At 38.3% G+C, this 25,056-nt stretch overlaps 1 long non-coding RNA gene, 2 other non-coding genes and 1 pseudogene across 4 annotated transcripts; all 4 read left to right on the top strand.

Annotated features, from left to right (window-relative positions):
• The first annotated feature begins 6,489 nt into the window (after positions 1-6,489).
• LOC148792181 (uncharacterized) lies at positions 6,490-9,646 on the top strand. The gene is made up of 2 exons (XR_016085378.1): positions 6,490-9,200; positions 9,294-9,646. It is a non-coding gene; the product is annotated as an uncharacterized LOC148792181 (long non-coding RNA).
• LOC148792182 (U2 spliceosomal RNA) lies at positions 8,524-8,711 on the top strand. Its single transcript, XR_016070995.1, has one exon. It is a non-coding gene; the product is annotated as a U2 spliceosomal RNA (small nuclear RNA).
• A 4,310-nt stretch (positions 9,647-13,956) lies between the features above and the next one.
• LOC148792180 (U5 spliceosomal RNA) lies at positions 13,957-14,071 on the top strand. The gene has a single exon (XR_016070985.1). It is a non-coding gene; the product is annotated as a U5 spliceosomal RNA (small nuclear RNA).
• Positions 14,072-18,971: 4,900 nt separating this feature from the next.
• Positions 18,972-23,010, top strand: LOC148792179 (uncharacterized; annotated as a pseudogene). The gene is made up of 2 exons (XR_016085983.1): positions 18,972-22,275; positions 22,368-23,010. The product of XR_016085983.1 is annotated as an uncharacterized LOC148792179 (transcript).
• The last annotated feature ends 2,046 nt before the right edge of the window (positions 23,011-25,056 follow it).

Raw genomic sequence — 25,056 nt, 5'->3', positions numbered from 1 at the left:
AATTTGCAAGTATAAAATATGCATTCATTTACAACACTATAGTGGCAAGAGACCATTCATTATCTTCAACAAGCAAGCTAAGTTTATTTTTGGGAAACCCATATTGCATGTTAAAGAATTACTTTCTCAAGTTAGGGAAGTTACACTTGCTTTTTCTTTTATTTTTTTGTGTGTTTTTTGTTTAAAATTAATTCCCTATGATAAGTAATTTATTCTATTAAAACTTTTTTTTTATAGAAAACCCAGTTGAAGCCTTGAATCAATTGACTCATGAATGCCTCTAGAAAACCTACACTTTTATTGTTAAACCACCAAGGAAAAGCTCTCTCTTGTGATTAGTTTTATAAACAATATTGTTTGGGCCAAAGAAAGTTTACAACTTCTGCAAGAAATTAACAAGATGCAAACTCCTCCAAATAAGCACACACAACATGGTGGTAGAGTCTAAATATTTTTAAGTGCATCTTTATACTTATTTCCTAATGTATATGCTTAAATGTCTTATTTCTTCACCAAGTGCTACACTTAGAATGCCTAAGTAAGGAATCATACTATACCTGTTGCTTTAATTAGAAATCAATTATTTACTAATATTTTCTATTATCTATTAGTTTCAATTGCACTTACCATTAGGGAGCCAACTCTCGCAATTGAATTAGGCATACAAAAATCACAAGGTAATCATTCAACATATGATTACTCTTTCATAAAACATTATCATTGTCACACAACTACAATTCCTCGTTATTTATTTCCCATGTTCTAGGTGGTAAAAGAAAAGGAATTATTGGAGAGAATAGTTGCTCTCCAAAGCAGAATAAATGATGATTTCCACTACAATATCCACTATAGCTTTCAATTCCAATGATACTCCCTTTAACTTTCTATACTTTTTATGACAAGACATAACAATAGGCTAATCAGATATGCTAAATTTACTTCATTTACTTTATTATAATCATTTTTATTATGCTTTCTATGTGTCTAAGACATAATACTCTGATAAATTTGTTCCTTTTAGCTTATTTCAATCAATACTCTTGAGTCCTATGTTGAGCACGAACCTTTGGCCTACATGAAGAAGGTGGTGCCCATGTTTTCTGCTACATTTTCTCATTATCTTCTTTGTGCATGCTTAGCATGAGCCATTCCCCTAGTGATGAGGATTATTGGGAGTATAACATTCTATTCTACTCTCCAGCTACCAAGAAGTATGGCTACATTAAAGGATGGAGAAGAACTCCGACATGGTTTCTGATAAATAGTTTTGTGCCAACTCTAGTCTCTCCCAAAGCTATCGTTGGCCATGGTTAGTCTTTGAAAATAATAAAAAAAGACAATGAAGTTTCTTTTTGGTTCTAGAATTGGCTATGCTTTGTTTCTTAAGCTATATATTTTGGACATCTCTGGCAAATTTCTTCATTTTCTCCGGTGATATTTTCCTAACTCCAACGGTATTCCCGATGGCATTTCCCTCTCTCCGGCATGATCTATCACTATCGATTTTTTTGGTTGTTTTGAAATCTAGGCTCCATTCCAATGTCTTCATTAGTAATTTTCTTGTGGATTTTTATGCAAGGCGATTGGAAGATGCTTCAAAATTGTATGACTAGATGCCTAAGAGGACAATCATGTGCTGGGCGGGCGTCAATGATGGTGGGTTATTGCCAAAACGGAACTGTCGATGAGATCATATCGGTCGATTTTTAGGCAGATGCTGTTGGAAGACAACCTCTCTCATATCAGATTGTATATTCAATGGAGGCTCAGTTTGGAAGGAGTACAAATACAAATTTGTAGAGTTAAAACTTTGCATTTTATATTATTTTGTATGTATTTGTGCTGTACATATTTATATAAATATTACTCTTTCCAAACTGAGCTGGACTGGTCAAGAGGGCCTTTGTTTTATTCTTCCTCATGCTACAAGATGGAATTGTGCCAATTAAATCAGATATCGATTATAAGCATGATCCAGGCATGTTGTTTAGCAAAGGAATGGCGATTATTTATGCAGATTCATGGTTATATAATAAAATCAGATTTGTGCCAAGCCAAGACACCCTTGTTATGATTTCTCTTGTGGAAATATACTCCAAAAACGGCTATTACAAGTTTTTTATTCATCTTGGAACTTGGAAGTACCGAACAGTATAGAAAAAGGAGTTCACATCCGTGCCTCACAGGGGGGCACCCTACAATGCCCTTAGCACATCTCCACCTTGTATAGGGAACATCTCCTGATAATAGTATTGTCACGGGGCTAGTCATTGGGGCCCCGTGCAACACTCGAATGCGACAAGTAAGTCTAAGCAACAAGCAACAACACAAGAAAAGGCAATAAAGATGGCACACAAATTAGACAAAAGGAAACTTGAATTGCATTAATGGATGGCAAGCATAAGCACATAGTTCAGTGTCGAGGGAATCCCATGCTTAACCTTTACATGCTCTTGATTCACTCGACTACCTACCTCCCTTCAAAGAGTACGTTAAGCTTTTGGGGGAGTGACATAAAGATACATCAAAAGGATGAAAAATCATACTAGGTAATTATAGAAATGCCTTGGCAATCCACCCATACAAGAATACATGCATAGCCCACCCATGACACACACTTGGACATTGGAGTGGCGTTTGTAGGCACGATAGGTGGCACTTGATGGTGCGGTGAAGAGAACACTTGTGACAGTCTCCCCCACTCAATTCAGTCTTCGTCCTCGAAGACTACCTTCTGCTTGAGGCTCAGATCTGTTGTTGATGAAGGAGGGTTCTTCAGCTGCTCCACGAAGTTTATCTCTTCCAAGGCCCAAGCATGATGATGGGTGGAAGTCTTTACGGTGTTCTGGATGGTGGGAAAACGTATGGCTAGTCCCTACGTTAAGTCCTTGCCTGGCTGCTTCAAGGTAGGATTTTGGTTGTTCTGCTTTGGTGTTAGGAAGGTTTGCGGCCAAGGCTAGGTCAAAATGAAAGTTTGAATTTTTCGGGTATTGTTCCCCCTGATGATTTTTTTCCCAAGGGTTGCTCCTCACAAGGATTCTATGAGGGTTAACTTGATCATTGTGGTGGCGGACAAGGTACCTAAGTGGATTTGGTGGTACTCTCTCTCCTCGATGATGGTCATAGTGGAACTGGTTGTGGCTGGAGATGGCCTTGGGTCTTCCAGGAGTCCTCGATGTTGTCGACTCGTGGCGCTGATGTTGGTGTCATTGTTGATGCTGATGTTGGCGCTAGTGCTGCTGCTGATATTGGTACTGGCACTAGTGCTGATGTTGGAATGGCTTTGGGGGAGACTTCTTCCTGGTGACGACTTCCCAACCAGTTTCAGTGTCGATGTGAGATGATTGGCAGGGGGTCTTCCTTGTTGTCGCGGCGCTGGCTTCATGGTTGCTTGTTTCTTGGTACAACTGCAAGGCTGAAAGCTGCTTCCCAAGTATATGTAGGGTTGATGATACAGGAACCATGCAAGGGGAGTGTTCATTCAAGACAAGTAAGCTGCTAATGTGTGGCATAAGTGCTGCTTCCGCCTGCATGAAGAACTCCACTCCAAGAACAACCTGAAAATCATCAAAGGGTACCACAGATAGATTGATGGGTCATTTCCATGGTCCAACTTGGAGTTCTCCTACGTAGAGGTTGATCTCTGATCTCCCCCACTCAAGCTATTGGTACGCGGGCTATGTGGTTGGTGGTCTTCCTCTTTTGACTTCCTTAGATCAACTAATTGCTCAGCCACCGCCATGGCTGATGCTAAGTCCTTCACCCCATGCCGTTGTAGTTCAAGTTCCACCCATGGTTTGAGACCATCCATGAAGTTGAACAAAAGGTCTTTGTCAGACATGTCAGAGATCTCAAGGGTCAGGGCTGAGAACTCTTGGACATAGTCGTGCAATGAGTCTTGGTGCTTCAAGTTCTTCAACTTTCTTCGTGCAAAGTACTCAACATTTTCGGGGAAGAACTGTCGCTTGATCTCTCTCTTGAAATCGGCCCAGGTGTTGATGGTCTGAGTGCCACATTCAATGTCCTTGCAACATCTACGCCACCATAACATTGCAATATCATTTAAATACATGGCGGCTGTACGTACCTGAAGTTTGGTCATCATGGATGCCAGTCGCGGAGAAGTACTGATCAAGTTGCCACAAGAAGTTTTCAAGCTCCCGAGCGTCGAAGTATGGAGTCGGTTGGTGCACCTTGATGTGGGTGGAAGGAGCAGGTGAGGGGCTGGTGGAATTGGCCATAGCTCTTCTCATGATTGTCAGCTCGACCCTCATCTCATCCAACTGCGCTTGGAAGCTGTCCATCATGCCTTGAAGGCTGCTTTGGGAAGAGCTGGCTTGTGACTGTTGCATGGTGTTCTAGACGTCTCGGAGGGCTCCATTAAAGCGGCTCTCCAGCTCCACCACAGCATTCTCTATCGTCTCCATGTTGAGATGGAGTTCGTCGACCCGGTCTCGGGTTTCACCTACTGTTGCCTCGCAGCATAGGATGCGGATGTCCATGCTAGCTAGTTGGTCGTCAGATTTGTCACGCTTGCTAGCTTTAGTTGTGCGGCCCTTTGGGGCTTGCGTCTTGGCAGGATCGTTGAGTAGAGCCTCATTGGTGTCGTGGGCTTGGTGCAACCCGTGTAGTATGTCATCGGCAATGTCACGGTTGCTCTTCATTGTGTTGAAGTAAGGGGCGAAGATAGGGTCCAATGTGTGTGTAGGAGCTCCTGCTCTGATACCAACTGTCACGAGGCTAGTCAATGGGGCCCCATGTAGCACTCGAATGCGACGAGTAAGCCTAAGCAACAAGCAACAACACAAGAAAAGGCAACAAATATGGTACACAAATTAGACAAAAGGCAACTGTGTCGAGGGGATCTCATGCTTAACCTTTACATGTTCTTGATTCACTCGACTACTTACCTCCCCTCAAAGAGTACGTTAAGCTTTTGGGGGAGTGACATAAAGATACATGAAAAGGATGAAAAATCATACTAGGTAATTACAGAAATGCCATTGGCTCCCCCATACAAAATACATGCATAGCCCACCCATGATACACACTTGGACATTGGAGTGGCGGCTGTAAGCACGATGGGTGGCACTTGATGGCGTGGCGAAGAGAACACTTGTGACAGTACGGCTGATGATGAAACATCACTGGGAGATGTTCCCAATACAAGGTGGGGATGTGTTGTAGGGGATTGTGGGACACCCCCTTGTGGGCGTAGATCTGAATCTTAAAAAAAGGTGAAATAATTTTGTAGTTTGTAAATATTAACATTAAGTTATTTATGTACAAAAGACAATGAAACATAAAAGTGCAAAATAGAGTTTACATATGCACCCCACGAGAGGACACCTCACGACGTCCCACATCATTGGTAGATATTCCCAATACACGGCGGGAATGTAGTGTGGGACATTGTAGGGTGCAGATCTGAACTCGCAAAATAACCAACAGGCAACAACTACCTCATCTTTCTCGTGCCTGCAATTTATATATCTTCATTTCCTTCTTTCCAAATCTCAGACAAATTAAGCTATTCTAAATTGTGTGGGTAGTAGATCCAAACATCCTTGAATATACTTCATTCCTTCCGACAGTACCCTTTCAAAATTGAATACATGGCACCAAAGCAAACGTCGGATGGTTATCCCTCGGATTAAAATATTGATGATGTTGAATAGATGGTCGACATTTGTCGGTTAACTCACGGATCCAAAGTCCAGACACATCATTAATTCCAGTCGTCAATACAGAACTGTAAGACGCAAGAGGACTCCACCCATGGCCATGATGATCTCTATATATATAATGCTCTTTCAGCTTGCTTCAGCTCTCACGCAGCTGCGCGGTGACAACAAAGCCAGCCATTCTTTTCGCCTTTTACTTTTCCATTTCTTGGATGGATGGCCCCAACAATTCTTTACTCCCAACTCCCAAGTTTTTTCTTTCAGATACACTTTAGAGTTTAGACTGTGGGGTATTCAGATTTCCGATCATGCAGCTCTTTATTTCATCTTCATTTAATCCTTTGTGTTATCGGTTTCAAACGGAAAGATTCTCGACCAAATCGACAAATTGCAATTTGCAGTTGATCTGATGATGGTCTGTCGTAGAAGGTTTTGATTTTTAATGGTCTGTCGTAGAGGATTAATTTCTAGTTTAGTGGGTCAGAAGTGAGAATAGCCATTTCAAAAACTGGAAGAGGTACACCTCTAGTTTTTAATTTTGACCTTTTTTGCAGTGGAATTTGGCGATACAAACTAATTTTGGTTGTTTTTCCATTTGATTCTCTTTGTGGTTTAGGTCTTTGAGCAGGTCTGCATTCGAATTCTGTACTTTTCTCTTTAATGAATTGGGGTATTGGGGTTTGACTGATTTTAACCTTTTGGATTCGTTGTAAGTTACGTGCTAAAGTCTGAAAGCGTGGTAGTTCAGAAAAGTTACCAAGAAAGAAAAAGCTGCATTAATATATAAGAACTTGTCATGGTGATATATTTTAATTCATCAAACTCTTAGTGTTGCTTTTGTTGTTCAAATAATTTGTTGTACATTTACTTTTGTCAATTATAGTCCTTCTTTAGATGTTATTTGTTAACAATGTTTTGTGTCCATGATTTATAATACAAACAGAACATCTCAGTGATCATTTCCTTATTGTCTTTGCATTTTCCTTTAATCAATTCTTTTATGGTTCTGTTTTCTAATTTGAGTTCCAGAATTCTTCTCTAGTTAGATGGCTTATATTTCGATATTTTAGTTATCTGAGTTGCAACTGTTATCTTTTACTAGATTGCATCGGGGCTCTTGTTTTTCTTCTTTTTTGCTGGGTTATATTGCAGGAATTTGGTTGCATGAATTTTCTTTAATAATGGGTACTGTCACTTGGATAACTTTCTTTGATCTTTATGAGTTCATGTTTGTGCAAATGAAAAACATATAGAAACTAGACAAGTATATTTATTTATTTTGATTAAAATTTTATATTGAAGAGAAGTGATCAGATCTGCGTCTCTTTTAGAAACTAGACAAGAAATCCAATTCATGTGCCCAAAAATGAGATTTTTTGTTTATATTTAGTCTTTAAGACCCTGCTTTATCAGTATTTCAATGTCACTCTATGCAGCCATCCATTGAAAGGCAAATAGGCCTTTTTCAGTCATAAATTAGACCAGATAATAACAATGAGATATTTTTGGTCAAGTGATATGGAAGAGTTATGTAGGTTAAGGACAGCAAATTGTAAGAGTAGCTTGGGGAATTGGAATTCTCCATCTCAACCTCTGTACCAAGAAGGCAAGAACTTTGTATTACAGAGAATTTAGTCTTGGATGACTGCTAAATATCCATACCCATCAAAAGATATCATGACAAAAAAGGGCTTAAACCATTGAAAGGAAAAGAGCATAACTGGAGAAGATCCTTGTTAGAACAGAGTTCTTGGTACAGAGGTTGTCAAAGAATAGGCTACCAGGAAGCAACCAGATACAGATACAAAGCAAACTTTTCATATGTTAATATAAGAGATAGGATGCAATTAGGAGAATTTTTTATGGGTATAGAGGAACCATGGTTTTCTAAACCGGAGGTGACCGGTTCCGTTTTACCCCAAAACCATTGATTTGATCAGCAAACCGCTGATCCAGGCAGTCGAACCATTCAACGGTTTGGCCGGTTTTTATTTTTTAAAGTTTTTAAAGTTTTTAATTCTTTTTATTAGAACGGGTCATTCTTTTGGTTCAAATGGTCAGACCGTTCAACCCGAAAACCGGACCCCTAACCAGTTCGTTGTCCGGGTAGGTTTTAAAAACCTTGAGAGGAACAATGCATTGTTTCATTACTTGGTATGCAATCAGAGAGCCATAAGAATCACTCTTACATTGACCTTTTTTCTTTGGTTAAGTTGACTGAAAAGATGAAATATAAAACAGTTAAGCATACAAATTACTGTTAAGCAGAACCAAATGTGGGCTGAGGTAGAATCATTCATATTCTTGTGGTACACAGAAAGGCCCAACTAACAACCAATTGTAACTGAAACTGGAAACCTCATTTTCATGGAAAATAATTTTCAAAACAAAACTTGTTTTTTATAGATAGGGTCTGCCTAATAATGTACCCTTCTTCTTTGAACAGTTAGTGGTTTTAAAATATACTAAATGCATGTGACTTGGTGGCAGTCAGTAAGTTGTATCTTCTAATTTAGTTTAGAAAATTTGACAACTAGAATTTGGGGAAGAGTCATTGGATGGGTCTCCTAGTAAGGGAATTAACATGAACTAGAACTTGGCAGCTTTGGTGGCAACCAGAAAGCACTCATCTTCTTCTCTTCATGAAGTAAAGCAACACTGAAATATCCAGATAGTCTGAAGAAGTGGGTCCTCTAACTAAGGCTAAAGAAGAAATATTAGCTAACTCCGTTGTAATATGGAACTCAAAAGTGGACTGGGTTTAGTCTCACATTGTTAACATGGAGAAATATGTGGAAAGGTTAGGTTATAAAATGGAGGTTAATAAACTGATCAAGCCATACCTTTCTTGGCCTTTTGGCTAAGTGTAATATCTTTTCTTAACAATTTAATATCCGATATGTGGTCCATTGGCCCCAATGGTATTAAATTAATCTTTTTAGGGGAGGTCATATCGCAGGAATTTACTACTGGAACCTTCAGAATTTTCTTGGCTATATATACTCGTTACTTGTGAACTCCCTTATTTTCTATACCCTAAATGAAAATGTTGTTTGGTTATAATTAGTAATTTGATATATCTTCTCCTTGCAATATACTATAAGAAAAAATGAAAATATCAGTTAATACATTGTGAAAATATGTTGATAAATAAATATTTAGATCTATATATGTCTTCAACATTCAAAATTTTGAAACTGGTGGAGTGAATCCAAGGTCTCTGAGGACTAATAAATGCACAGGAAAGTCAAAAAACTGATGTAAAATATAGATAAATTGATCAATTAATTCACCAAGACCCAGAGGGATTTTTCCTACCCAAGAAAAGAAAAAGAAAAAGAAAAAAGAAAAGAAAAGACTTAGAAGGATTTGACTTGTCTGAAACTTGGAAAGAAAGAAATGGAGATATATTAATTGTAGGCTTGGAGAGGATCAGAACTCAGCAAAGATGAGGTTGTTGTTGGTTCTTTTGCGCTTATGCTTTATTGTTCTTTTGTTGTCTCTTGTGTATCAGAGGTACATAAACAATTTATTTTTGGTGAAATCTGTTCCTTTTGTATGAAGCCTGCAAAGACTGAATTTTAACACATCTTCTTTCGTTTTTGACAGGGTGCTCTGTCTACAATATCCGCCTGGTGCTGGTGAAGGAAAACCAACACCAATTCCCCCAGCACCAGACCCTCCGATTCCTTGATGAGAAGAAATGGGCATTGACAAGGCAACAGGAGAGATTGATGATTTCTTTATGGATTTTTGTGGTTTTGTGGAAGCTGTGATTGTATGAAATCATAGAAAGTATGTTTTTTTTTTTTTCGTTTTCTGAGAATTTGTCCTTGTTGGACATGTAAAATATGGGAGAAGTGAAGGATAATGAAAACAGGGTTAGGAATTAAAGGTGTCCAACAATGTTTGAAGTAGAGATGTGTTTATCTTGCACCATGATTTGGTCTTACAGAGTAAAATGAACAAGTCTAAGTAGAAACTTTTGAATCAATAATATATTTATTCCACATATCTGTATCAGCCTTATAACCTACTTTGTGTTTTGTATATGGAGATTTTCCCGGTGATATTAAGGATTAAAAGCTCATGTATATCAATTCAAAAAAATTTCATCAAAAGGAGCTTATTCTAGACATGTAGCAAGAGTTTCAACAATGTTGCTTTATGGTTAACACAGTAATCACGCAATTTGGTGATGCTTGAGTTGATGCAATTTGGTGATTAAAATGAGTTCAATATCACTTCCATGAGACTTGAACAAACTATAATTCTCTAATTAAAATGAGTTCGATATCACCAAAACTTAAGTCTATGTTTGATTTGAAGGGCCTTTCCCTACCTTTTCCTTCAAACCAAACATAGCCTTAGGGATCGGAGATGGGGTAAAGATGGTATTTGTCCATATCCTGTTCCAATCCCATCCTGACTATATTTACATAATATATATATATAACTATTAATATATGTTAATATATATTATGTTATATTATAATATTATATTGTACTATACTATATTAAATTACATAATATAAACTAGTTTTAGGTAGGTTTCAAAAAAATAATAAAAAATAAATTTGCAAATATGAAAGAAGGAACAATCGGCCGGGGTGGGGTGGGGCAAATTTGGGGATCCTTGTTCTCTGCAGGGATGGAAATGGGGTTATGATTTCTAGCCCCGGTGGGGTTCAAAGTTGGGAGAAGGCATGCAAAACTTGCCTGGCCCCGTTCCATTGCCATTCCTACTGATTGCATATTCACATGCCAACATATGTAGATGCATATATGCATACATATATGTGTATATATCCATACACACACGTGCATATGTGCAAAATATATAAATTTTCTATTTAAATGTTTAAATTACTAGTATTAAATAGCTTCATGAAATTTGTCAATACAGTAGACATAATTAACTTTGGCCCACCAAAGCCTAGCTTGAGCTTGGGCTCAACCCAAGTATGTATATTTTATTCCGAGCTGTGCCGATGTTGGACAGATCGAACTTGACCTTGGGCTTGGTCACTATTTAAATGCAATGGGTTGGATTGGGTTTACACTCAATCTAAGTAGTATGTCAAATTTTATTTTGAGTTGGGCTAAGGTTGGACAGATTGAGCTTGACCTTGGGGTTTGGTTTGAGCTTAGCTGTTAAGCCCAATGCTTAGGGTCGCCTAATGTGTACCCCTAAAGTTTGTTGATTAGAAGAAGGTGCTTTGTTCAATTTTCAAAATTTGAAAACTTGGTGAGAAAATTTAAGGTCTCCAACTATTAATGAAAAAGCATTTATCCACTTAAGTAACGCTATATATTAAATGGGCCAATAGAAATGCATACATATAAGTAGCAGGAAGCTAAGAGGTTCACGAGTATGGATTCCTTCCTCACAAAACTGTTATTACGTCGCTCTCACAGCCTTTTGTAGTCATGCATCGGGAACTAGTGATGGCAATTGGGCGGATTGCGTTGGGTTTGGTTTGGGTTGAGTTTTAATCCAATTCATTTAATCTGCTAATCCATTAATGATCCAGTTATATAAAATTAAATGGGTTGGATTTAACCCTCACATTACATGCATGTTATTTTTATACAAGCAACAAAGCCATTTAACTATGTTCGGGTTTTGGATTTGACAAACCACATAGGTTCAAACCGGTCAGACCAACTCGAACTATCTAAGTGGATTGTCATCGAGGTAATCACATCAAGTTCAAGAATGGTTGAATCGTTTAGATTTGGATCAGTTCGGTCGGACTAGACCCTGCCCGAACCGGTTCAGTCCGGTTGGACAAAACCCGATCGGAACGGTTCAGTTCGGTCGGGCCAGACTGGACTGGTTCAGTCAAATGGTGGATTGACTTGGGTCGGCTCATATTTGGTTTGTGCACGGATTTGGGGCCAAACCGATTGGCCCAAAGCGGGTCAAAAGAAGTAAATCGGAAAGGGCCAAATTCGGATCTGGTTGCACGAATATGAACCAAACTGGACAATCCAAACCGGGCAAAGCAAGCATGGTGGTTTAGGGTTCGGACCCCACCCCGGTTCGACCCATTTTGGATTCGGGTCGACCCGAATCAACTTGTGTCAGGTCGAGCCTGGCTGTATGAATAATGGTTGGACAAGACAACCCAAACTGAGCAAAGCAAGCGGTACTGAGCCATCCTTTCTGAGGTCTATTTTGGATTCGCGTCGACCCGGATCGGGTCAGACCACGTTGAACTGGTCTGGACTTGGGTCAAATTGATTTGGATTTATGTTGGGTGAAGTGTGTTGATTTAAGACAAAACTAAATTTAGTCAATAATTAATAGAAAATTAATGCATTAATTATAAATTATTTAATTCAAATGAAGAAAATAAAAAAAATGCTAAGGAATTAATACTAATGTTGTAATGGTTAACCCAACGGTTATCCACAACCCAACCCAACCATACCCATTTAAATGGGCGGGTTGGGTGATGGGTTGATCACACAACCCGCCAAGTAAATGGGTGGATTGGGCAGGTTAGATGCTGGGTGGGTTGGGTGGGTTCAGCGGGTTGGGTGAAAAATTGCCACCCCTACTAGGAACATCTCTGTGTTTGTATATTTTCATTCATGGGAGATATTTCCAATGCATAGTTGCAAGTGGGTGTGAGCATATGGTTCTATGAGTAGAGGTGTAAATAGATCAAATTCGAATTGAATCAAACAATATTCCAATTCAAATTCAATTGGATATCCGATGGATAGTGAGAAATAGACCTGTTCATGGCCCGGGTCGGGCTAGGTTTGGGTAAGGCTTTGTCTATGTATCAATAGAATACATTTAAGCCCGACTATGAGTCTTGAGCCTGAGCTCGACCCTCATATAAAGCCCGAAGCTCGGGCCCAAGCTCGAGTCCAAGCATGACCAGAAATTTGAAAATAGATTTTGTTTTCTTTTTTATTCAATAAAAAAGTGTTTTATTTATATTAAAAACCTTCCAAACTCAAAAATAATAAACATCTCACTATTACTTGAAAAAAAGAGAAGAAGAAGAAAGAAAAAATATTATATATATTTTTTATTAAATAAAAGATGCTTTTTATTATTTAATATATAGTATCAAGTCGGGCTCGGGCTCGGACTAAGGTTTTTTGAGAAAACCTGAAAAAAAGTCGGGTCCAGTGCTTCAGGCCTGAGCCAGTGGGCCTAAAATTATGACCAAGGCTGACTTAGAACGGGTCGGGCCGTGCTGGCCCGTTGGGCTACCTTGCCCATGAACAAGTCTATTGAGAATCAATGTTCGAATTTCACCATTTAATAATTTTAGACAATTAATAAATATATAAAATAAATATTTTACTTATATAAAAGTATATAAATATAATTTAATTATTATATAAAATATTTAAGAATTAAATAATCAATCAAATTTGAATATTTATCGCATCGAATCAAGTCATATCTGGATTTGATACGAATAGTTTAAACGGTATGAATAGAATTTCCGAATTTGACCAATTATAATATTCGAATTATCCAAACTCAATTCTATTATGTTGAGTGTCGAATTTAAAATTGATTTTCGAATACTGTTGAGACTGCCAAATTGGGAAGTTGACAATGCATTGAGCATTACCTTCAATACTGGAAGTAAAGAATTGAAGCTCTTTTGCAAAAAATAAAACGACCAAACCATTATGATCATGAACAACTACAAACACTCAAGAAGGCAAGGGTGGTCTGCGCTTTAAAGATGATTGAGAATAGATTGAAGGGAACGCCATCAAATATCAGTTGGTTTCTTGCAATTGCTTGCCAAATTTGTCTAACACAATCTCTCTCCCTCCTACATAACAAACCAATTTTCTTCAGCGTGATTTATCTTGTCCAAATCCCACCACTGGAGAAACAAGTTGGTTCTGAATGTCCTCAGAACGAAAATCAACAGATGGGAGCCAAACCAAATGACTTTAGCGTCAATACAGTACAGGAGACAAAAAGATGCACCAAGTATTATTCTTCACCTCCCTTACTGCATCTCTTTGCCTGCCAGCCCAGCCATAATCTGAATCTGTGGTTGGAATTCTGTCGTTAACATTTTTTTTTATTCTTTTTCTCAGTTAGAGACCTCAACTCAAGATCAAGGGTTTCAGTTAACTGAGTCGGTGAGTCTTTAAATGGGTAACGGAATACTAGTTGAGTGCAGTAATACTGTAATAGTGAATTTGAACCTAAGCCCACGATTACTAGATCTAGAGGAATTTGATGACCGAATCCCATATCGGACCAAGAGGAGAACTCCACCCACGATGAGCACAGAGCGAACTATTCTTTTGCCTTTTACTAAAGAATACCGTGTGCTCGTCTCCTTTTTTGGCATACGCCTATTTTTGGAGGGCTTTTCCATTTGTTGGATTGATAGTCCCAGCAATTCTTTACTCCCAAGGTTTTTCTTTCATTCGTCTCTTTAATTCTTCTTCATTTTACCCTGTGTATTAACTGGATTTCAAAAGGATATCTTCTCGACCAAATCGACAGCAGTGCAGCAACTTTCAATTCAAGAGTCATCTGTCTGCAGGAATTCTAATTCTGTACTTTTCTCTTTAATTCAACTGACAGACTGAACAATAGCAGCACTAGACAAGAAGAACATGAATTGGGGTATTGGGGTTTGATTGATTTTAATGTGAATGCCAGCCTTTTGGATTTGTTGTAAGTCATGTGCTAAAGTCTGAAATTGTGCTAGTTCAGAAAAGCTACCAAGAAAGAAGAAACTGCATTAATAAGAACTTGTCATGGTGATATATTTTAATTCACCAAATTCTTAGTGTTGCTTTTGTTGTTCAAATAATTTGTTGTACATTTACTTTTGTCAATTATGGGCCTTCTAGATGTTATTTGTTAACAATGTTTTGTGTCCATGATTTATAATACAAACAGAACATCTCAGTGATCAACTGATCATTTCCTTATTGTCTTTGCATTTTCCTTTAATCAATTCTTTTATGGTTCTGTTTTCTAATTTGAGTTCCAGAATTCATCTATAGTTAGATGGATTATATTTCGATATTTTGGTTATCTGAATTGCAACTGTTATCTTTTACAAGATTGTATCAGGCCTCTTTTTTTTCCCTTTTTCTTGCTGGGTTATATTGCTGAAATTTGGTTGCATGAACTTCCTTGCTAATGGGTACTGCCACTTGCTTGTGTAAATGAAAAACAGATAGGATTTCTTTTGTAGATATTTTTTTTTATTTATTTAAAATTATGTATTGAAGAGAAGTGATCAGATCTGCGCCTCTTTTAGAAACTAGACAAGAAGTCCAATTCATGTGTCCAAAAATGAGATTTTTGATCCATATAAGACCCCTGCTTTATAAGCATTCAGATGTTCCTCTATGCAGCCATCCATTAAAAGACAAATAGGACTCTGTTAGTCATAAATTAGACTAGAAAATAACAATAAGAGATTTTTGGTCAAGAGCAGATTGGGGAATTGGAACTCTCCATCTCAAACTCTGTGCTACAGAGCATTTAGTTTTGGATGACTGCTAAATATCCATACCCATCTGAACATATCATGGCAAAAAACTGCTCAACCCATTGAAAGGAAACGAACATAACTGGAGAAGATCCTTGCTAGAACAGAGTTCTTGGTACAGAGGTTATCAACTAATAGTCTACCAGAAACCAACCAGATACAGATACAGAAGAAAAAAGACTTGGAAGGATTTGACTTGTCTGAAACTTGGAAAGAAAGAAATGGAAGGATTTTTCCTACCCAAGATAGCCATCTAAATTGATCAATTAATTGACAAAGACCCAGAAGGGTTTTTCCTACCCAAGAAAAGAAAAAAAAAAGAAAAGACTTGGAAGGATTTGACTTGTCTGAAACTTGGAAAGAAAGAAATGGAGATATATTAATTGCAGGCATGGAGAGGATCAGAACTCAGCAAAGATGAGGTTGTTGTTGGTTCTTTTGCGCTTATGTTTTATTGTTCTTTTGTTGTCTCTTGTGTATCAGAGGTACATAAACAATTTATTTTTGGTGAAATCTGTTCTTTTTGTATGAAGCCTGCAAAGACTGAATTTAACACATCTTCTATCGTTTTTGACAGGGTGCTCTGTCGACGACAATATCCGCCTGGTGCTGGTGGAGGAAAACCAACACCAATTCCCCCAGCACCAGACCCTCCGATTCCTTGATGAGAAGAAATGGGCATTGACAAGGCAACAGGAGAGATTGATGATTTCTTTATGGATTTTTGTGGTTTTGTGGAAGCTGTGATTGTATGAAATCATAGAATGTTTTTTTTTTTCGTTTTCTGAGAATTTGTCCTTGTTGGACATGTAAAATATGGGAGAAGTGAAGGATAATGAAAATAGAGTTACGAATTAAAGGTGTCCAACAATGTTTAAAGTAGAAATGTGTTTGTCTTGCACCATGATTTGGTCTTACACTGTAAAATGAACAAGTCTAAGTAGAAACTTTTGAATCAATAATATATTTATTCCACATATCTGTGTCAGCCTTATAACCTACTTTGTACTTTGTATATGGAGATTTTCCTGGTGATATTAGGGATTAAAAGCTCATGTATTTCAATCCAAAAAATTTTCATCAAAAAGAGCTTATTCTAGACATGTAGCAAGAGTTTCAACAATGTTACTTCATGGTTAACACAGTAATCACGCAATTTGGTGATGCTAAAATGAGTTCAATATCACTTCCATGAGACTTGAACCAACTATAATTCTCTAATTAATGAAACAAATAAACCAACTTCACCAATAAGGCAATAAACATAGTTTCCTGTTAAAAAATGGATTCCACGCTTTAAATTTTCATTAATTTTTATCATTTTTAATGAGTTCATTATGCACAAAAAATTTTCATTAATTTTTTACAAACTTATTGTAATTTTTTTAATATTTATATTTTTAATTATATTTTAATTTTTTTTATTTAATTGTAATAAAATTGGTTGACCCATTTTGAAATGGTGGTTTATTTTCAACGTTGGTTTTGAACACATTTTATATTATTAAAAATATTAGATATAGATTTAATTAGTATTTTTTTTGTGTGAGAAAAAGAATTGAATGAAGTGAAAAGTAATAATTTAAATTACATTTTCTGCCCTCACAGTTAGAAAAAGGACCAAATTCAAAAGTAGGGGTGTTTTAATAAAAAATTCGCAAAGCTCATTTATTTAATACGTAAATATAGTACTTAATGAGAGGAGATGGGAGTTAATACCATAAATATGAGACTTTATAAGATGGAATCGAATGAATTTAATATAAGTAGTGATGAAGGGTGATTTGACCCGACCCCCTAACTAGGTGACACGTGTACGTGACTCAACATATATGACAGCTCGGCATAGGCAAACCGACACGTGGACATGACTCAACGTGGGTAACAACTCAACAAGTATCAGCTCGCCACAAAGCGAGCTCGACTACGCTGGTGTCCTGAGCTGCACTCCGAGCTAAGCTCACCTCAGTTCGCGAACTGAGAACAAGTTCACTCCGGGCCCAAGCAAGTGGGTCACCCCGAAGGCAACTCGCCTAAAGCAAAATCACTTCGAAACGCCACCAGTAGCTCTCTACGGAGAAGCCCGCTATAGAGTAGCTCGCTATGGGGTAGCTCGTTGCAAGGTAGCTCAACGTCCTGCGTGAAGCTTCTTATTTGATAGAACAATACCTGCCGCACTGCACCCACGTCTCTCGACAGGCGGCACAACACCTGCTGATTCAAAAGGTTGTACCCACGTCTTTCGACAGGTGGCGTCGCGCCTATAGATTGTCTCCTGATTGGCGGGACCGTACCAAGTAACGGTCACTGTAGCCCGCTTTCCTTCAGCCCTGACAATAACGGTCCGCCACCTCAAGACAAACAGATCCTGCCACAGCAGGGATACGCGGCTGACTCAACCAAACTCGTCAGAGCATCGGTATATAGACACTTCAACTCCCCAGGGACAAAGGTATCACATATTCACCACTCTCTAGCTCTTATTTTCTTGCATACACATTCTCTTTCTGAGCTCGCTACCGAGTCCTAACTTAAGCATCAGAGAGTCCCCGCCAGGTGTCCAACCTCGGGTCCCTTCGTCCTTCTTGCAAGTATCTCTTGCCCATTTTCAGCTAGAAGCCTCATCACTTCTAGCTAGGAGTGGCCGGATTGCGCATCATCAAATAGCAATTCAAATTACATTTTTGTTTTGATAATAAAGAGAGACCAAAATTAAGAATAGGAGTATTTTAGCCGATATAAATTTATATAGATAAGTAATTTTTTGAAATTATAGGGTACTACTTAGTAGTGTCCAAAACAAACAAGTCAAATAGAAATAGTTATATATAAAAGAAAAAAAAAACTGAAACTTAGAGGTCATAATTTTGGCTTAGTTGTTGGATTAGGGTGATATGTTTTTAATTGTGGGTGACTTTTCGCATCTATGCGTGGGCCAAAGGCACTTGGACCAACGACTTCTTAGCCCACTCGACGAAATACCTCAAGGTCAGGGCATTGAAGGTTAGATAAAAGTCACTGAATGAAGCATGTCCATGCATGCCTTTCAATGGTAAACGCCTGAAGCTACTGAACTCTGATCAGGAAGATCAAGTCTCAGCTCTGAGTTTGAATTTGAATTAAGTGATAGATGAAATCTTTGTCTGCAGAAAGTAAGTAGGACAAGTACTATTCGTTTTTTAACCGATTTGTGTTGTTAGCCTTGTATTCAAATGTTTAGAAATGATGTTCCTTCTATAAAGGAGATAATTTGACTTGTATGGCATCGAAGATTCAAGTTCTCTGATCGAAAGAAACACAAAGGGATTCAGCAACAGCAACTTCAATTCACTGAAATTTACAGGCACAAATTGAAAAGCTGTAGAGGTTTCAGCTTCAAAAATTCAAAATGACTAGTAAAAAGAAATAATATTTAGACCGAAAAAGCATAGTCAAAATTAAGCAGTTAGTTGTCATGAGAAAGAGAGTTGTGGTGTTCACATTTCACATCAACGATGTTGCAAACTTTCTAGGTCCCCCATTGAAAGAGATACAAAGGGTTTCTGCAAAAGCAATTTCACTGAAATTTACAGGCACAAAATGAAAATGATGTACAGGTTTAATTAAGAACCAAAAATTCAAAATGATTAGCTTAAAAAGTAACATTTAGACTCAGAGAATAGTCAAATCATGCAAATCAGAATCCATTTTAATTAATCCAGATGACTAAATTGAATTGCTTTGATATTGCCTTATTCTACTTTGCTTTTCATTGTTCATTCACATAGAACCAGGGCAAGGCTAAACATTGCAAATCAGTAGAGCTGTAGCCATGAGAGAAACATTGCATATCACTCTCTACTTTCTCATTCTGTCTTGTGTTTTCCTGGAAGCTCATGCTCAGGATGAAGCAGAAGCTTTGGTGAAATGGAAGGACAGTTTAAGCTCTCACTCTCTCACTTCATGGTCCCTCACCAGTCGCACAAGCAATCCTTGCAACTGGACTGGAATTCAGTGCAATAAAGCAGGGGACATTGTTGAGATAAATCTTGCCAACTCAGGACTTGGTGGCACTCTCTACAAATTCAACTTCTCTGCTTTCCCCAATCTCAGCTCTCTCAATCTCAACCTCAACAAGCTTATTGGGGCAGTTCCAAGTCAAATTGGATTACTTGCAAAACTTGTTTTTCTTGATCTCGGCAGTAATAATTTTACAGAAGCTATTCCGTCGGAGATTGGAAACCTCCTGGAGTTACAAGTTCTTCGCCTCCAGAACAATTCATTCACAGGTCCAATTCCATATCAAATTAGCAAGCTACAAAAGGTATGGCATCTTCATCTTGGGGGAAACATTTACCTAGAGAATCCAGACCCAATTCGGTTTAAGCCCATGTTATGATTAACTGAACTCCGGCTTGATTATAACCAGCTGAAACCAGATGTTCCCCCATTCATTTTTGAATGTTCAAAGCTCATTTTTCTGGACCTGTCAAATAATCAAATTGCAGGTCCGATACCTATTCAACTTATGACTAGTCTTAAGAATCTTAAAATCTTGAACCTCACCAACAATCAATTTGAAGGGCCAATTCCCATGGAAACCATGAAGCTAGATGAACTTCAAGAGCTGAGGGTAGGAAAAAATAAACTAAATGGTACAATTCCAACAGATATTGGCCTTTTGTCCAACCTCAGAATTCTTGAACTGCAGGAAAATCAATTTCATGGGCCAATACCATCTTCTATAGGAAATCTCACCATGCTTCAGGAACTAAATCTACAGAAAGCAGGCTTGAATTCCAGTATCCCAGATGAGCTTGGCTTTTGCACCAACCTTACTTTCCTTGAACTGTCAGAAAATAACCTTGCAGGGCCCTTGCCCCCTTCAATGGCCTCCCTAAGCCAACTTCTTTATCTTCGAATATCTGGCAGTCAGTTATCCAGTACAATCCATCCACATTTGCTCTCTACTTGGACAAAACTCATTTCTTTAAAACTTGATACCAACAACTTAACTGGAATAATCCCTCCTGATAACTGGTTACCTATTCAATAACCAGTTATCAGGTTCCATACCCCAGGAGATTGGGAACTTGTTGAACTTGAAATTCCTTAACTTGAATGGAAACTTGATTACTGGTTTAATTCCTTCCAGCATAGGAAATTTATCTGTGCTTGTCAACCTAAGTCTCTCCAATAACCAGCTCACTGGGTTCCTTCCCCATGAAATTGGCAATATTGAAAGCCTAAATCATCTTGATTTGAATACAAATAAACTGCAAGGAACCTTGACTTCTTCCATAACCCACTTGAAAAACTTGGTTGCCTTTCATGTTTACAGTAACAACTTCTCTGGTAGTATACCTGAAAATTTTGGCCCCAATTCACTCGAAGTCGCAACCTTATCCTACAACAACTTCTCAGGCAAGGTCCCTCCGCAAATCTGCAGAGGAGGACAGCTCAAACGCTTCACAACTAATGGAAACAATTTTGTTGGACCAATACCCCAAAGCCTTAAAAACTGCACAGGATTAACCAGAGTCCGTCTTGAAAAGAACCTTCTTGACGGAGACATCACCAATGCATTTGGGGTATACCCAGATCTCCAACACTTTGATATGGGTGATAATCAGCTGTCTGGTATTTTATCAAAGAACTGGGGAGATTGTGCAAGTCTATCATTTTTCCGTATATCTGGTAATATGATATCAGGCAAAATTCCCTTGGAGATAATGAGGTTGAAAAACATGCAAGAGCTCGACCTCTCTTCAAATTAACTAACAGGAGAAATTCCTGCGGAGATTTTCCATTCAACTTCTCTTGTATACATGCTAAACCTGAGCAACAATCTGCTTTCAGGACAGGTCCCAGTTGAGATTGGAAGGTTGCCACATCTGAAAAATTTGGACTTATCACACAACAGTTTAGGTGGATCAATACCAGGGGAACTAGGGGATTGCCGAGAACTAATATCTTTAAATCTCAATGGAAACAAATTAATTGGGGATATCCCACACAAGATTGGGAATCTAGTGTTTTTACAGACTGCACTTGACCTCAGTCAAAATGTTCTCACAGGAAGCATACCACCACAGCTTGGGAGTCTAATCTCACTAGAATATTTGAATCTTTCTAACAATAGGCTCTCAGGTTTAATACCTTCTGCCCTGCAAGATTTGGTAGGCCTTCAAGTTGTCGATATATCAAATAACCAGCTTCAGGGTCCACTTCCAAATGTTAAGGCCTTTCGGGAAGCTTCTCCCAAGGAATTGGCAGGTAACATGGATTTGTGCGGTGAAAAGTGCAAGGTTTGGCTCCTTGTGGCAGCAAGACTAATAGAAGTGAAAGCACAAAAAATAGGCAGAAGAAATTGATCATTGTTATAACTGTACCTCTTGCTTCTCTTGCCATATTTCTACCCATTTTGTTTAAAATCTTCATCTGCCACTATAAACCCAGAGACCTATCTCAAGAAAACTATGATTTAGTGGGTGCAACTTCATTCTCAGTGTGGAATTACAACAAGAAATTAATATTTGAGGATATTGTCAATGCCACTGAAAATTTCAATGATAAACACTGCATAGGGAAAGGGGGTCAAGGGAGTGTCTACAAAGCAATTCTTCCAACTGGAGATGTTTTCGCGGTAAAGCGCCTTCACCCATCAACATCTGATGAAGATGGGCTTCATGATAACCAGTGGAATAAGAATTTTCAATCTGAAATATATGCTTTAACTGAAATTCGACACCGAAACATTGTAAAGCTTCATGGGTTCTGTTCAAACAAGGACTTCATGTTCCTGTTGTATGAATATGTTGAAAAGGGTAGCTTGGGACGTTTCCTACATGAGGAGGAAGAAGCAAGGATGCTGGACTGGGAGAAGAGATTGAAGCTTATTAAAGGAGTTGCACATGCTTTGTCTTATTTGCACCATGACTGTTCTTCACCCATCGTGCACAGGGACATATCAGGGAATAACATTTTGTTGGACTCAGACTTCGAGCCAAAGATCTCAGACTTTGGAGCATCAAGGTTGCTAAGAGTTGGTGAGTCTAACTGGAGTGCACCAGCTGGATCATATGGCTATATGGCTCCAGGTTAGTTTTCTTATTCTCCACACCTAATCTAAACAGTCTGCACTGCTATTGATTAGACTATCTATTAATTTGTGTTCATCATGGTACTGCAGAGCTTGCCACTACAATGAAGGTGACAGAGAAGTGCGATGTGTACAGCTTTGGGGTTGTAGTATTAGAAATTATCATGGGAAAGCATCCTGGTGAACTCCTCTTATGCTTACAAAGTGAAGAATATGATCTGCAACTCAAAAGTGCATTGGACCAGCGACTACTACCTCCAACTGGTCTCATTGCACTAGAGCTGGCTTTGGTGGTGGCAATTGCTTTCGCATGCACAAATGCAAATCCGACTTCTTGGCCAACCATGCTTCAAGTGTCTCACCAACTGTCAATGAGCAGAAGTCTACCATATTCTGAGCCTTTTCATAAGCTCACACTACAAAACTTGAAACATCTTGGGTATAAAATCCATCAGTTCAGAGTTTGTTAATTAGTGTTTCAGTCTGTCATGGTTACATATGTGCTTGTCCAGGTGGATCAGATTTGAAATGTTCGAAGCATATTTGCAGTTGGTTTTATGCATAATACATTATTGGATGTAAAAGTATGTTCCGTTTGGTCAAAGTTACTATTACGCATGGTAGAGATAAAACTTCTGTATTATTACTTGGGCTGTCAACAGACCTATAGGAACACTTTCATTCTGTGTGCAAAAAGAAAATATTGAAGAAACAGAGAAAAATAATAAGTGAAATCTCCCTTTTCAAATCTGCAAATTCATCTTCTCTTTTTTCAATTACAATTAATGCATAGAAGACTATGCAGAGTATTCATTGTGAAATTCCTAAAGAATATTTCCTCAATGTCCTTAGGTTTTAACAGGCAGAAATGAAAGTATTAAAAATACGGAGAAGTACACTGTAACCCACTGCAAAATTCTGAAATTACAGTCCCCACAGTCTACTAATAGCCTCCCGCTATAAACCGCATCCTACCCGTGGATTTGGCATCAATCCATGGTTAGGATTCATCCTACCTGTACGGTGGGGCTAAGAATTCTGAGATGGGCTGAACAGTCATTTGCCCTTAAAAATATGGGGAAAGATTATAGCAAACCTCTTTAAAGTTAAGGGTGGTTATAATTCCATATATGGAGTGGGCTTGCTACTTAGGTTGTTTATTGAGTTTCCCCAAATAACCAATGCTCAGTTTGGAAAGAGTACAAATACAAATATGTACAGTACAAATACATACAAGATAATAGAAAATACAAGAGATGATACAAATACTCTTTAATTACAGGTTTGGTTTTAGATGCAAGCATTTTCTTTTTTCTTTTTTTTTTTTCTGTTTTTTGGTATTACTTGTTACGCATTACAGGGGGATTAAGGGGTGGGAATAGAGCAGGATGCATATGAGGTCCACTGACTTTACCAGAGCTTGCAGTTACATGGGTTTGATGCCAAATGACCATCTCAGCTACTAGGTCATAAAGGATGCAAGTTTATATACCTTCCTTCTTTATTTGTTTAGGTAGAGATCACATTGGCACCCCAAAAGTGCCCCACATGCACATCTCAGCATGCAATGGAAACATTTCCCGTACTTGTCATGGGGAGATGTTCCCAATGCACGGCTGGGGGATGCTATGGGGCGCCCTCTGCCCTCTGTGAGGCACAGATGCGAATTTGATTTGGTATTTCCTTTTACAGATTAAGCACTTAGGGGTAGGGACAGAGCAGGGTGCACTTGAGGCCCAAAACCTCATTTTACAAACTAATAATGTTTCAAAGTAGGTGGTAAAGGGTAGTGGGACTCAATCCACATTTCTACTCAGAATACCCAGCAAATGTACATATATACCAACTGAGTCACCACTCCGCCCACAACTCCTATTTCAGAGGTATGGAGAATGAAACTACTAGGTCATTCGTTATACAAACTTGTACCTACAGTTTCAGTTTTCTAATGTTTTGATGCTAGGATTTGTGATACATCATGAGATGAGCTTTTATCTTGGAATTGCCTTGCTTTGGGAAGAAAGTATTAATTTTTGAAATAGATCTTCGCATCATTACTTTGATTTTAAATGTCTTTTAACACAAGCAATTTGTTGAGCCATGTAAGTATGTTTGTATTCTAATGTTATTTTATTTTATGGTTTTTTAAACCCCAAACTTTACTCTAGATGAAGGGGGCACCTTTAAAAATTTATTAATTATGCTCACGTAAAAGGAATACAGGGAAGGACTTAGCCCACCTTTCCCTAAGTCCACATAGTAGATAAGCATTTGAACCGAACGCGCTACCCACCGAAGAGGCTACGGATCAGGGCTGCAAGTCGGGCTGGGTTAGGTCGGGTTCAGGCCAACCCTAGCCCACCCTGAAGTTCTAAACCCCCAACCCTAACCCTAACCCAATCCTATCTATCCAACCCTAACCCTAACCCTAACCCTAACTAAATTCCTTCAACCCTAATCCAACCCAAAGTCAACTTCGGGTTGGGCTGGACTCAGGTTGGGCCCAACCCAACCTTCTTCCCATCCCTTAAAATCTTGTAGAACTTCTTAATCTTAGATCTTAGCTCAACTTTTATTACATATATTAATCATATGTTTTATTAGTATTTGTTTTGATGTTTTTATTGGTTCTTTAAATATAAAATTCAGGAAAAAAGTGTTTGAAATGACTATAGTTTATTATGATGACTTATAATATATCTTTTATGGGCAGCAAGCTATGGGTGGCAAATAATAGAGAGGAGATAAAGAATAAAATATTCAGAAAGCATAAAATATA

Source organism: Nelumbo nucifera, chromosome 4 (assembly GCF_055504915.1).
Source record: "Nelumbo nucifera cultivar China Antique chromosome 4, China Antique-T2T, whole genome shotgun sequence".
Classification (NCBI taxonomy): Eukaryota; Viridiplantae; Streptophyta; class Magnoliopsida; order Proteales; family Nelumbonaceae; genus Nelumbo; species Nelumbo nucifera.
This window is presented reverse-complemented; position numbering and strand designations above follow the sequence as displayed.